The 12,564-nt window shown below is 28.6% G+C and overlaps 1 long non-coding RNA gene across 1 annotated transcript in view; it reads right to left on the bottom strand.

Moving 5' to 3' along the window:
• LOC118190128 (uncharacterized) overlaps positions 1–11,486 on the bottom strand; it is a 272,728-nt gene extending 261,242 nt beyond the window's left edge. Inside the window, exon 1 of the long non-coding RNA XR_004758365.2 lies at positions 11,183–11,486. This is a non-coding gene — a long non-coding RNA (uncharacterized LOC118190128). The remainder of the gene's footprint in view (positions 1–11,182) is intronic.
• Positions 11,487–12,564: the final 1,078 nt, after the last annotated feature.

Here is a 12,564-nt window from a genome sequence, read left to right as displayed (position 1 = left end):
TTCAGAATCTCGCGTTTTGAAATGGCTTTCGAAATAATGCATAACTCTTAGAATTCACATCTTGCATTTAAGAGCGAAATACTTCTTTACAATTAAATGTTTTAATGATTTTAAACCCCAAAACTTCCTACTGCCTACATTTTCAGAAATACTGTAATTGTAAATAAATACGTTTTCTGTACCCATCTTTCAAAACTTCATTAATTAAAAGGGTATATTTCATAATGATTTCATTCAAACGGAAATCCCATAGTGCAGTAACATAAACTGTATGGTGAAACAACTGAAATGTTACGTTGTCTTTGCTTTCCAGATATTTCAGTGCTATGATTTGATCTCTGTGCAATAGTATCTCTGTGTGTTATGATTTGATCTCTGTGTGATAGTAGTGAACATATACCTTTAATTTAAAATGCAACTGCTTTGTGCGCAAGGGATATGATTTCATCAATTAAAAATACGGACGAGTGTACTGTTAAGTTTTATTATTTTTAAAAAAGCCAAATTTTTCATAGTGATGAAAGCTGCTTGAAAATCTTTTGCGTGCTTTAAAGTAGATTTGCGCTAATGCCCATTTAAACGATTAGGCTCACCAGCTTAAACTTTAAAAAGAAATTAAGCATTTAACAGCCTACATTCTTCTCAGTGAAATATTATTATAAAATCAGCACTTTAGGTTTTAAAACAGAAGGGAGGTTTAAAATAAAGGACAAACTGTTGTGTCTTTAAAAGCGTTTATGAAGTAGTAAACAAATAGAGAGTAAAAAAATCATGAACATCAGTTTTTACTAATCTTATTTTTGCGAAAATTTATTTTTTACTTTATTTTGTTATGTTTTGCGAAAATGTATTTCCTCTTTTTTTAATGAAATATTACTTTTTAACATTTAAGTAACACATTAGTACTTCGAATTCAGACCTTAAAGCTGCTGGTATTATTTTAAAGTAGGAGAAATGGAGATAGTAATAAAAATAGATATGAATTATTCTTATAATAATTTTACGTTTTAAAGATCTAAAACAAGCGGCTTAAACTGAAAGTAATACGCTATTATTTTCTTAAAAATGCAGTTTTGCAAATTTATCTTGATTTAATAAGGACGTAGCACTTATTTTCGAAGCTACTTTATTTTAAGCCTTAGCTTCTAACTGTTCGCAATTAGCAATATGTTATGGAATGTTTTCAGAAGTCGCCTAGTAAAATTTAGGAATCACTGAGATAAAGCTTTTAGTGAAAGTTGGGACCATCACTTCCCTGATTTAACTAATCTATTTTTGAAGAGATTATGTTATTTAATTTAGAACAACTGTTTACTACATAAATTAACCTTACTTGGAAACCTAATAGCTCGTCACGTTTAATTTGTACAACTAAGAACTGAAATAAAGTATCTTGGAGTTAAGTATAAATTAGAAAATAATTTATATTCTTAACCACAAAATAATTAATAAATCCAATTAATAAATTTTGTTAAAATTAAGTGTTTAACAAAATTAAAGTAGAATCAAAGATATTTTGTATTACAATGCTACCGAACAAGGAATACATAATTCCATATGCACATAAATATCAAATCGAACAATGAATTAAAAAACTTTCATCTAACAGTATGACTACGGCACTTAAAATTCATAATTTAATAGTACGCTGTAATCGGTACATTCTAAATAAGCAGCAACGCGGCTACATATGAAGGTTAGAATTACAATGAATCATAATGCATATGTGTCATTCTCACATCACTCTCAGTTCAACTAATATACAAAAATAACGAATGTACAGAAAATGATCTGAAACATGTTTTTAATACAATCAAAGAGTGTCTATTTTTCTATAATAATTACAACTAAGTCCAAATCTGTTATCCTTGATATGACTTTGATTTAAAATCTAAATCTTATTTAAGCGAGTCTATGAGAGGAGAAAAGAACAAAAATATAAGAATCCTAATAACATAAGGAAGTTAATAATAAGTTTTCTGTTTCATATATTTAAACCTAAGACGCAAATTTTATTTTTCACAGTTTTCTAGTAATTAAAGGCTGATTATATATCGATAGATAAGACTGTTTTTTCGTAAAATGTTCATCTTCATTAATGATGAGATTTTGAACAACATTTGAGGCAAAGCGTGCCCATTGGAAAATCAGATCTCTGCAGTTTCTTATGACTTACAGCTCAAAGGATAAAAATAATTAGACTGAAATTAAAATATAAAATATTGTGTATAAAATTTTAAATTTGTCTTTATTTAGAGCAACTTTTATTAAAGTTGTAGTGCAGAAATTTTTTAGGGGCACGTTAGAGTAAATTTTGATTTTTACATCTAAAATGTACATAGTGGGGAATCAGCTGATTATAACTGAATCTATCTAGCAAAAATATTAGTTTAATTAAGAAAAGAAATGTCGTTGCAAGTTAAAAGGCATAATGATTGATTTGAAACGTTATTAGAAAGCTAAATTAAATGCATTTGTCTGAATGTAATAATATATTACACGATTTAAAAATTTGAGTTACGTATTGTTTAAATTCATTTAAATATATAACAGCTATGCGAATATCGCTAAATTTAAGCTATTAAAGATTTTTCAGTTTCTGGATTGGAATTACGGAAGTTCAAAATTCTACACATTTGGAACTCTTTTGAAGAATAAAAAATTAGGAGTAATAGAAATTCATTTAATTAATTGCGAATAACAGGTACTGGAATAATTCGAGTTTCCGTGAATTTAATATTTCCTATTCCAAGGTCTTCTAAAAATACAGCTTTCACCCAAAATATAAGATTCATTCGCAAAGTTTCTAAATCCTACGCCGTCGCAAATTACTCAAGTTATATAATACATCGCTAGTTAACTCTTATATTAGCTTTAATATTTCACTTAATAAAGTTACACTTACGTACCGTATGTTTTAAACAAATTAATCACACTTAACCTGACTCATACTGTTTTTGGTTGTGCGAGGATGCGATGTGTGTTCTTGAAACTGGTGTATTTCCTTAGAAGAAACATAAATTTCTGCATTTAAAAATGAAACATTTCTTGTGTAAGGTCTATAGACATTAAATATAGAATTGTTCTAAATATTTATCTTATTACTTTTAAATTTTTTCTAAAATGTCAATAGATATTTTCCAAAATCTTTCCAAAAAAAATGGCAAAAGTTTTTTTCTTCTCAACGTAAAGGCCCACCAGCTGCCGAGCGGTAAAGTCGCTGAACACTGGTAGTTCGGTCCGAGGTTCGAATCCCGCGAACGGGCTCGCTCCATGGGAGTTTTCGTGGTTTTCCCCATGTGTAACGGGCATACGAGCCTTAGAAAGTCCTCCACGAAGGCATCTCTCCCCTTAGGCAGATAGCCCTCGAGGCTTTGCCATAATTACACACACACACACATCTTCTCAATGTTTCTTATAAATTAAAAGAACGATTTTTCAGTTTGTATTCGTTTTTTAGTACATTAGAAAACTAAAAGGAATTGCATTTCTAGATTCTGTGTATTATGTGTATCTGTGATTTCAAGATAAAAAAACTAAGGACTGATTAAAGTCTATTAATTTTACCTTCACAAATAACTTGAAACGTAAGTAATACTTACTAGTTAAGGTTATACCAGGAGCTAATTGAGATACAAATGCAAAAAGTTAAACTGGTCAAAATGAGAAAGTTTCATAATTTTAAGTTCATTGATAAAATTATTTCGTTTAATTACACTGCTTCCAGGAAACGGGTTGATATCTTTTATGTTTTTAAACCTTGATTAAATATTTTAAAATTACCTTCTAAAAAGCTGTATTTTTCAGTAACGTATTCACGTAAAACATTTATTAAGGGCCATGAAGACAAAACAAAAATCAAACTAATCAATGTTAGTTAATTAGAAATATTTACTTTAGAGTTGGACATTTCAAATTATAATGTTATTTTAAATAATAGTATAGAAAATCAATTCCATTAAACTTTAGCTGCATTTCATGTAGTTTAATTTAAAATCTTATTTTAGTTCACTACGTAATTTGGAATTTTTTATCAATTTTATTCTTTCCATTTCGAGTATCAGTATTAACAAAAATATGTTCAATGTAATTTTATAAGCTCTTTTTATAAGCTTTTATGTAAACTTTTGCATATATAGTACTTTTTCAAAATACTCTATATGATGTACAATTTGAGTTTGTTTCAAACAGCTCGCAAAATTATTTCTTTAATAGTGAATATAAAATATATGGTTGTTAAATGAGATAACATAAAACTATAGCAATTATTTTGATTTACTGAATGATTTTGGTTGCTGATACTAATCAAGGGTTGCCTCCGAACCCTTGATTGTTTAGGGAATGGATTCAATTTTGGATCATCAAAGTTGAAAAAAGAACTAGAAATTTAAAAAAAATCATAATTTCAATATTTCTTTTGAAAGATAATTAGGAAGGAGTCAGAGGAATAAAAAGCACTTGAATACAAAATAATAGTAATTGTACTCCAAATTCAATGAATGTAAAGCGAAAGAGCGTGGAAACATGTTTATAATTGCTGTTTCTAAGTTTGTATTGTACATACAATTTTTGCTGCTGTATTGCTTGATTCATATGTTATTGAGCATGTGTGCAAAAAGTGTAAAATATTTAAAGGTTGCTAATTAACTATTTGCATTCTTTTAATGCTACAAAAAGATATGATAACTGAGTTTTATGGAACGCTAAATTTTTAAGAGAATTGTATAAAAAATGTTAAAGGAACATGAAGGGAATCAAAACACCTAAAATGACGATCATTTTGAAGTTTAGCAATAATTAATATTACATTTGTTTCTAAAAATACTACAGTTTGATCACGACATTAGAATATTAGGTATCCAATAATAATTATCAATTATTAGTTTGCTTAAGCAATTGTTCCTGAAAGCTTCATTTACTGGGTATTAGCTTATATATTTTGTCCAGCTTCTATCCATAAAACATATCAGTCCTTAGGACTATGAAAAAATACAGATAAACTTCAGCTGTTGGTAAATTTATTTTACACAAGGATGCAGTTCTTTATAATTATGTATATTACACAATTGCTGCTATATAAGACCTTATTGAGATGCGAACTATATAAGAGTTTCCATTTAAAACTAAAAAGGCTTTTTTAATGAACTGTTCCTGGATAAGAAGAAATAATTAATTCAAGCACTAGCATTATTCTCTGCCTTACTTTTGATAACGTTAAGATAATTCTAATCCATCGCGTAAGAAATTATATTTAAGTAACTTGCTTAAACAGAAATCAAATTTAGCTTTTTCACAGCTAGCGTTTCTGGAATGAATTTAAATTTTGATCACCAGAACTTAAATTTTGATCATTCAGAAAATACAGCTTGGTGTGAATTTCGATCTAAAATTTATGATGAGATTGGCAGTGAAAGTGCATTCAACGAGTACAAGCATATATGACCATCTCAACTAGTCATGATAAATAATGTTTATTTAGTCTATTTCAAGTTATAGAAACATAAAATATTGATTATAAGCCTCTTATAAAATTTATATATTTATCTAACTAAAATTAAGGACTTAATTATCCTAAATCAACGAGGCACACTTCTCCTCAATAAAAACACACATTTTTATTTCCTTACAAGTGATTTAATTAATTACCAGTAATAAATTTATTCTCACATCAACACTGGAATATTCGTTATGAAAATAAATGGATTAGTTTGAAAAATAAATGGAAGAGAGAGAAAGAAAATAAGGAATTTAATTTTCCTGTCAGTTCTTTTAATGTCATAATGTTTCGTAATAAAATTCATGAAATTTTCAATTTGAAAAATATTTTGCATGCGTATGTATATGTTAAAACACTGCATTATTTGTGCGTAGTATCATTTTAAGTGTTTCCAAATATTCAATAAAATACAGTAATTTTAATAAAATCGTATTGATCGTTTAATAAAATCGTTTTGATCGTATAAAGTAAAATAAATTTTCTAGCCTTGGATTTTTCTCTTTTTTCTAACGTACTTAATAAAAAAAATAAAGAGTAAATGTCATCCTCAACAAAAAATTAAATTACAAATGGTAATTAAGCACTCTTCACAATCTTTCTATGCAAACTGAGTTACCTAAACAAAGTACACTGCTTTACAGCATTCACCTCATGCAATTAATAAATGACATGGTAGAAAGGTGATGAAATAAAAACGTAATTTTAAAAGTGAAAAATTTGAATTTTAAAAGCAATTAAAACAAACATTAAAACCGCATAAAAATTGGCATTAGGTTAAATACACTTACTTAATTATAATTAAATGTTATTAATGAGTCGATAGCAATAATGAGAAGTATCTTATTATGAAAACTGATAACATTATGAACGTGTTGCTAATGATGAGAAAAAGTATTTTATTGTGAAGAGCGATATTCAAAATTTAATTTTCTTACTTTTTAAAGATATCTTAAAAAACATTACCTTGTGAATAAAGAAAATGGTAAGATATATCAGAATATAGAATGTAGATTGCTTTGTGGCATAGCTATCGTGTGAATAAGTTTTAAATACTAATTTTTAATAGCAGTAATGTATCAGTAATGCTATTATAATATAAGTTATTTATCCAGCTTTCTTAGCGTGTCTTCGTGGTGTGGTGGTTCTGCACGGTGGGCTGATATTCCAAAGGTCCGTGGTTCGATTCCCGGCGAAGGCGATTGCTCATTTTCTAACTTGCCAGCTTCCAAAAAATACCTAATATCTCTACAGTGGTGCCCAAACTAAAAGAGTGTTTGATGATGATTCTCCTCACCCAGGATTTGGTGACTGGGTCCCCTAAAAACCCCAGTCACTCTTTAAAAGGGGGAGTATATAAGGTATTTCTCCCGTTCTAACGTGCCTTCGTGGTGTAGTGGTTCTGCATGCTTGGCCAGTATTCCAGAGGTCCGTGGTTCGATTCCCGGCCAAGACGATTGCTCATTTTTCCCCTTACTTGCTTCCAAAAAATACCTAATGTCTCTACAATAATATTTCAAGCTGATGATTAAAAAGCTCGAAGAATTTTCCTAGCAAATTCATATCAGTAATATTATTTCATAGGCAATGAAAGTGTTATGAAAGATTAAAAATGCAAAATTTGTGAACATTTCTAATAAGTAGCAAACAAGGATAATCTAAATTTACAGTTAAATTCGAGTTTTTAAAAATGATTCTCTAAAGTATAATATCTAAAGTCTAAATATTTTACAGTGCTGTATGAAACCTCAATGTTATCTCTACTTATTATTAAGACAATAAATGTAGCTTCATTTTCTGAAGAAAGTGTTTCATAAGTAGGCTATCTCTCGATGAATATTATCCTTATAATGCACCTTTAAAGAATGACTTCGTCAGGTTCCTCAAGGAACTCACATTTTCTGAATAGCTAATTTGACTAGTAAGTGTCTTTACGTTTTAATAAAATCTAATGTTTCTCACGGGAAGAAAGAATTTCTATTTATATAAAGTTTCTATTCAGAAAACAATTTTAGAGTTTCATTATTTTAATTATAAATCATGTTAAATCACTCTTTAAAAGTAAAGTTTACAGACACCAACTGTACTATTTGTTTATTGCAATTGCGAAATTATACACTCCCAGACAGCTAAGTGAGTTATGCAAATATATGCTGCGAAGCGATAATAGTAAAAGTTAATCTGTATAGTTGAAAGCTATGTTACGAATGAGCTCAATATAAAGATATTTTTATTTTGAAAGACTTCAAACTGAGCAAACATACATCAAATGAAAGTTTGCAATTTGATAGAATGCGCATGGTCTGTTTTCTGAAATGTCCGTAAATAAAAACAATTACATATTATTGTCATATACAATATTAACAGGAAACAAAAACGTAATATTTAAACATATCATTTTTAAGATAAATCGCTTCCAAATGTATTATATTATAGGGTATAATACCATGATCTTAAGAACGTTTAATTAAATAATGTTGCTTAGAGCTATTTGGATGAATTTCCAGGAAACAGCATAAAAATAAGAATCTTCGTAATAATATTAAGAAAGTAGTTACTGTTTATAGTTTTACCGTAATCATAGCACTTATTTCTAGAGTATGAAAAGTTTAAACGAACGTAATATTTATTCTGTTTTAAGAACTAATTTAAGAAACCGAGTAATTAGTTTCGAAATAAGATGAAATTTTATGAAAATCGCATATCTATCTATCTATCTATCTATAGACACACACATATATATACAAAGTTAGATAGATAGATGTGTGTATTCTTTACGAAGACTTATTCATAATGACATTATTGATAACACTCATAACTATTATTTCTGATTATATTATTCAAATATAACAGTGATAAAACATAAAGTTATAAAAGTAAGTAAAAAGGCCGCAGAGATAATTCGATATTTTTCAACGGAGTTCCAGGTCAATAGATGTTTAAACTCTAAATAAAAGTATAAAAATTGAAAATCTAAAGTTTAAAATAGAGAAACTAATAAGCAAATACTGGAACAATTTCTAGCAGAAATAAAACAAACTTTATTCAGTGGACAAATACAGTAAATCAGCCAGGAAAAGTTTAGCACAAAAAATTTAAATTTCTCACAAGAAAATGAGAATTCTAGCAAAACATGTGGAGAGGAAAACTGTATGACTTAACTTTTCTTACCATGGTAATAAATTTATTTAAGCAGAATAAAAGCAAAAGGATAAACTGTCTTCGAAAGTGTGTTTACATTAAAAGTTTAACTGAAATCAAATTTAATACAAGTGACCAGTTACAATATTTTCAGGCAATTTCCTTCCTGATTTGTTTCATTCGAAACCCATATCTTGCCCCCGCCCCCTTATCTGTAACTAAATGAGAGAATCTGATGCTTGTGCATCGCATTTCAATATAATAACGGAGTTTTAGATATTAATATTGTGAAGTTAAAATAAAATTTAAATAAAAAAAGTAAACGCCTTTTGATTGTTTTAAAGATTTTCATTTGGTTTATAAATTAACGCTTATCAAGCGCAGTCTTCTAGAGGGAATTTTATATTGGTGGCGTTAATTACACAACGCCACCAATTTCCAAGTTCCAATTTATGTCCGTTTTGCTTTCAACTCATTGCAATAACTGAAAGTAATCCTTTTCAAAGAAATAGTAATTATTATTTATATTAGGCATATCTTTAAATTAAAGTATACTATTTTCTATTAATTAGTTTAAATACTGGTTAAAATTTTAATAATTTGTGACTAACATAAGACGTAATGTGCGTAATAAAACGTAGCGAACAAAAAGCAGCTGTAAGTCCTTATTTGCACTGTATATATTTTATTTTAAATACAAATTCATGCTTTATTTTAAATTTATTGAAAATATTTTAGAATGAAATGTATTAATGAAAATGTATTTCCATACATTTTCATTATTCAAATAAAATTTATCTATCAATCTCTGCATATATCTTCTGCATTTCATTCTTTCTGCAGTTTATGTAGGTCACTTACGGTTCCCAGAGGGACATGGTAGTGAAGTTCTGTGTCTGAGCTCCTTTATGGTAAAGAACAGTAGAAACCTTTTGGATAGACATTCACAACGCGCTAAGTTTCTAATTTAATAAATTTTTAATTTATCCTGAATATTTTAATAATCTTCAACGAGGTAAGTATTATCTATAAAGGAGGAAATCTGACAATAAAGTTCCTGAGCGCCCAGGTTTAGTACTGGCATGCCAGTTAATTAGTGAAGGTTATCCTAAGGGATTGGATATATAGATGACATTTTACTCAAAAATTTGTTAAAAATGTGTTCACAGCTATAACAAATTTTATAGTTTACTTTTATTTAAACATCCTTTTATATTAAGCACGAACATATACTAAATATCTGAAAACATCCTTCTCAAGAGCAACTCACCAGTGATGAACTTAAAATCAGTATTTATCACCTTTAATGAATGAAGCGTACGAAATTGCAAAAGAAGTATATGAACAGGGATCCTCCTAACATTTTGCGATTGTTATATACGTAAGTAATGTAGATAAAATAAAAATTTTGATATATTAGCGAAGTATGTACGTATTATTTCTTTATTTTTATAAAAATCTTTTGGACTTCCAAGTAATGTGTAATTTACATTTTAAATCCCATATGTATATATTTAATTTAAATTTAGACTATCATTATTATCTAATAAAATACGAAGAATGTTGAAATGTGTATTGCAAGGAACTCTTATTTATGTAACTCCCACAGCATGGATGTGCAGATACAGTATAGTAAAAATAGGTCAAATAAAGACAAGTACTTTGAATATAATCATTAAGTAATATCAATTAACACTGTAAATTACTATTTACAAGAATTTTACTTCTGTCTGCCTATGAGTTTAAAAAATAAAACATACATATATGCACATATGATAAAAATATTTTGCATATTCATAACATTTTCATGCCAATTTAGATGCAATTTTTTTCATTATAAAAATTATTGCATTTATGGACACTGGTTTATATTATCCCTGAGTAAATCCTTTTCATACATGAAAGCATAAAATTTACAGTAATTCACAAGGTATTCATGTATAAGTGCAATTAAATTTAGCTAAAAATTATAAGCAAATATTTTTCACAAAACATATCTTTAAGTGCAAGTACTTACACAAAGTACTCAATAATGTATTTTATTGTAATTACATGTACCTTATTTCATTTTTTGCAGAAATTTTGCAAAAAGTCAAAAAAACTGTTTCTCTAGGTAATAATTAATAGTTTAAAATTAAAAGAAGCTATTGCTTTGATAAAAATAGGTATTTAAAAGTTCTGAGTTCTGCTGCTACGTATCAAATAAGCATTTATAAATACTAGAAACGAAAAAAAAAACAATAAAAGGTTTAAGTACTTTTAAAAAATCTGTGAAAATTCAAAATTCAAAAATCTTACTCTTGTAATATATTCTTATAACATTAGAGATCCCTTGATGCAGCATAATAGGCATTTAGGGTAAGTACTCAACTGTTCTGAAATAACTGAATTTCGTTGACCTAGTTTATTTCACAACCGCTGGGAAAAATTCTTTACATTCATTTTTTATATAAAAGTTTTGCTTTCTGGATAATTTCAAAGTGAAATGAAATACTGAAATTTTGCATAAGGAGGATCAAACAACATGCAATGAATTTTACAGTTTACCTTTATACACTCAAGGAAAAATAAATATTCCTGGCTGGATACCTAGAATCCATAAAGAAATGTTCTGTAAGTTTCCCCGAGAATATCCACAACTTGAGCACATTTTAAAAACTAGTGTAAAATTGCATCAGCATAATACATACATGGCTGTACATTGCATCACTATTAATGTTCGATATCATTCTGAGAGAGATCTGGTGAAGAAATTTCTTGGGAAAACTGGAAGAGAAAAAAAAAATCCTTCACGTGTTGCGCGAACTACATTTTCCATAGATACCATCTTGCAGTTCAAAACACGCGCTGTTATTTCCCCCCTCCACAGCGATGTTTTTTTTACCTTTTATATAACGAACCAGAGTGTTCTATAATGCGACCCATCTACGCAGGCAGCCAATAATAGTGCTGGATTTTGGGTAAGATAGAAAAAAAAAGTTGATTTGAAAGGGTTAGAAAAGGTAGAAAAGGATTTGAGGTAGTAAAGGCCATGAGCGGGCTTTTGTTGCTTATTCGTTCACTTGGCCAATGACCTAAGTTCATTCGCAATGCAGGTCAAATGTTCACGTCGGGATGTTAACATAATTTTGTCCTGCTTTTAGGTGAGAAAGGCTTAAACTCTCTCGCATGACATGTAGCCTATATTAGGACTTATCACCGTACGTCTAGTAAGAACTGAATAGAAATATTTTTTTCTGAAATAACTATTCTGCTTTCTTTACAACATTTCTGCACACAACCAAGTTTAAGATTATACATATACACATTTATTTTAACTTTCCGTTTTCAGTCCATATGTGCCGGAATTCGAGGATTATTTTTTCATCTATACAAACAGTAAAAGAACTTCTAGTTTGAAATAAAGTTATAAACCGTTACTTTAAAACATAATGCTAAGCAGCTTGCATGCCGATTAGTAATGATTATAATTGCGATGAATACATGCTGTCTAATCGAACTGCAAATTTTTTAAGCAGAGAAATCCGCTAATTAAAACCAGCCCTCTAGGCAATTTCTTTATGCACACATTAATTTGTTTCATACTTATAATTCTATAAACACAGCGACACAGGTTGATGCTGAGAATTCCAGTCATCAATACGTTGATTTATTACACGTATTATCTGCACATAATGAGATGCAAAATATACAAAACGTAATGAAGACATTTATAGAACGTGAAATTTAAGCAGAAAATAGTCTTAAATTGTGATGGATTTTACTTTGAAGGCGATTGCCCTGGTTCTTTCAGGAGTAAATCATTCTACTCACACTTTCGAAATCAGCGGAGTTCATATAAAATCTGAGCTAATTCACTCACTTTGGCAATAAATGTAAATGTAATAAATAAATCAAGTTATATACATGTATAAAATTAAATAGTAAAT

This window comes from Stegodyphus dumicola, chromosome X1 (genome assembly GCF_044657685.1).
Source record: "Stegodyphus dumicola isolate Sdum_Otavi_A_Nest chromosome X1, ASM4465768v1".
Classification (NCBI taxonomy): Eukaryota; Metazoa; Arthropoda; class Arachnida; order Araneae; family Eresidae; genus Stegodyphus; species Stegodyphus dumicola.
This window is presented reverse-complemented; position numbering and strand designations above follow the sequence as displayed.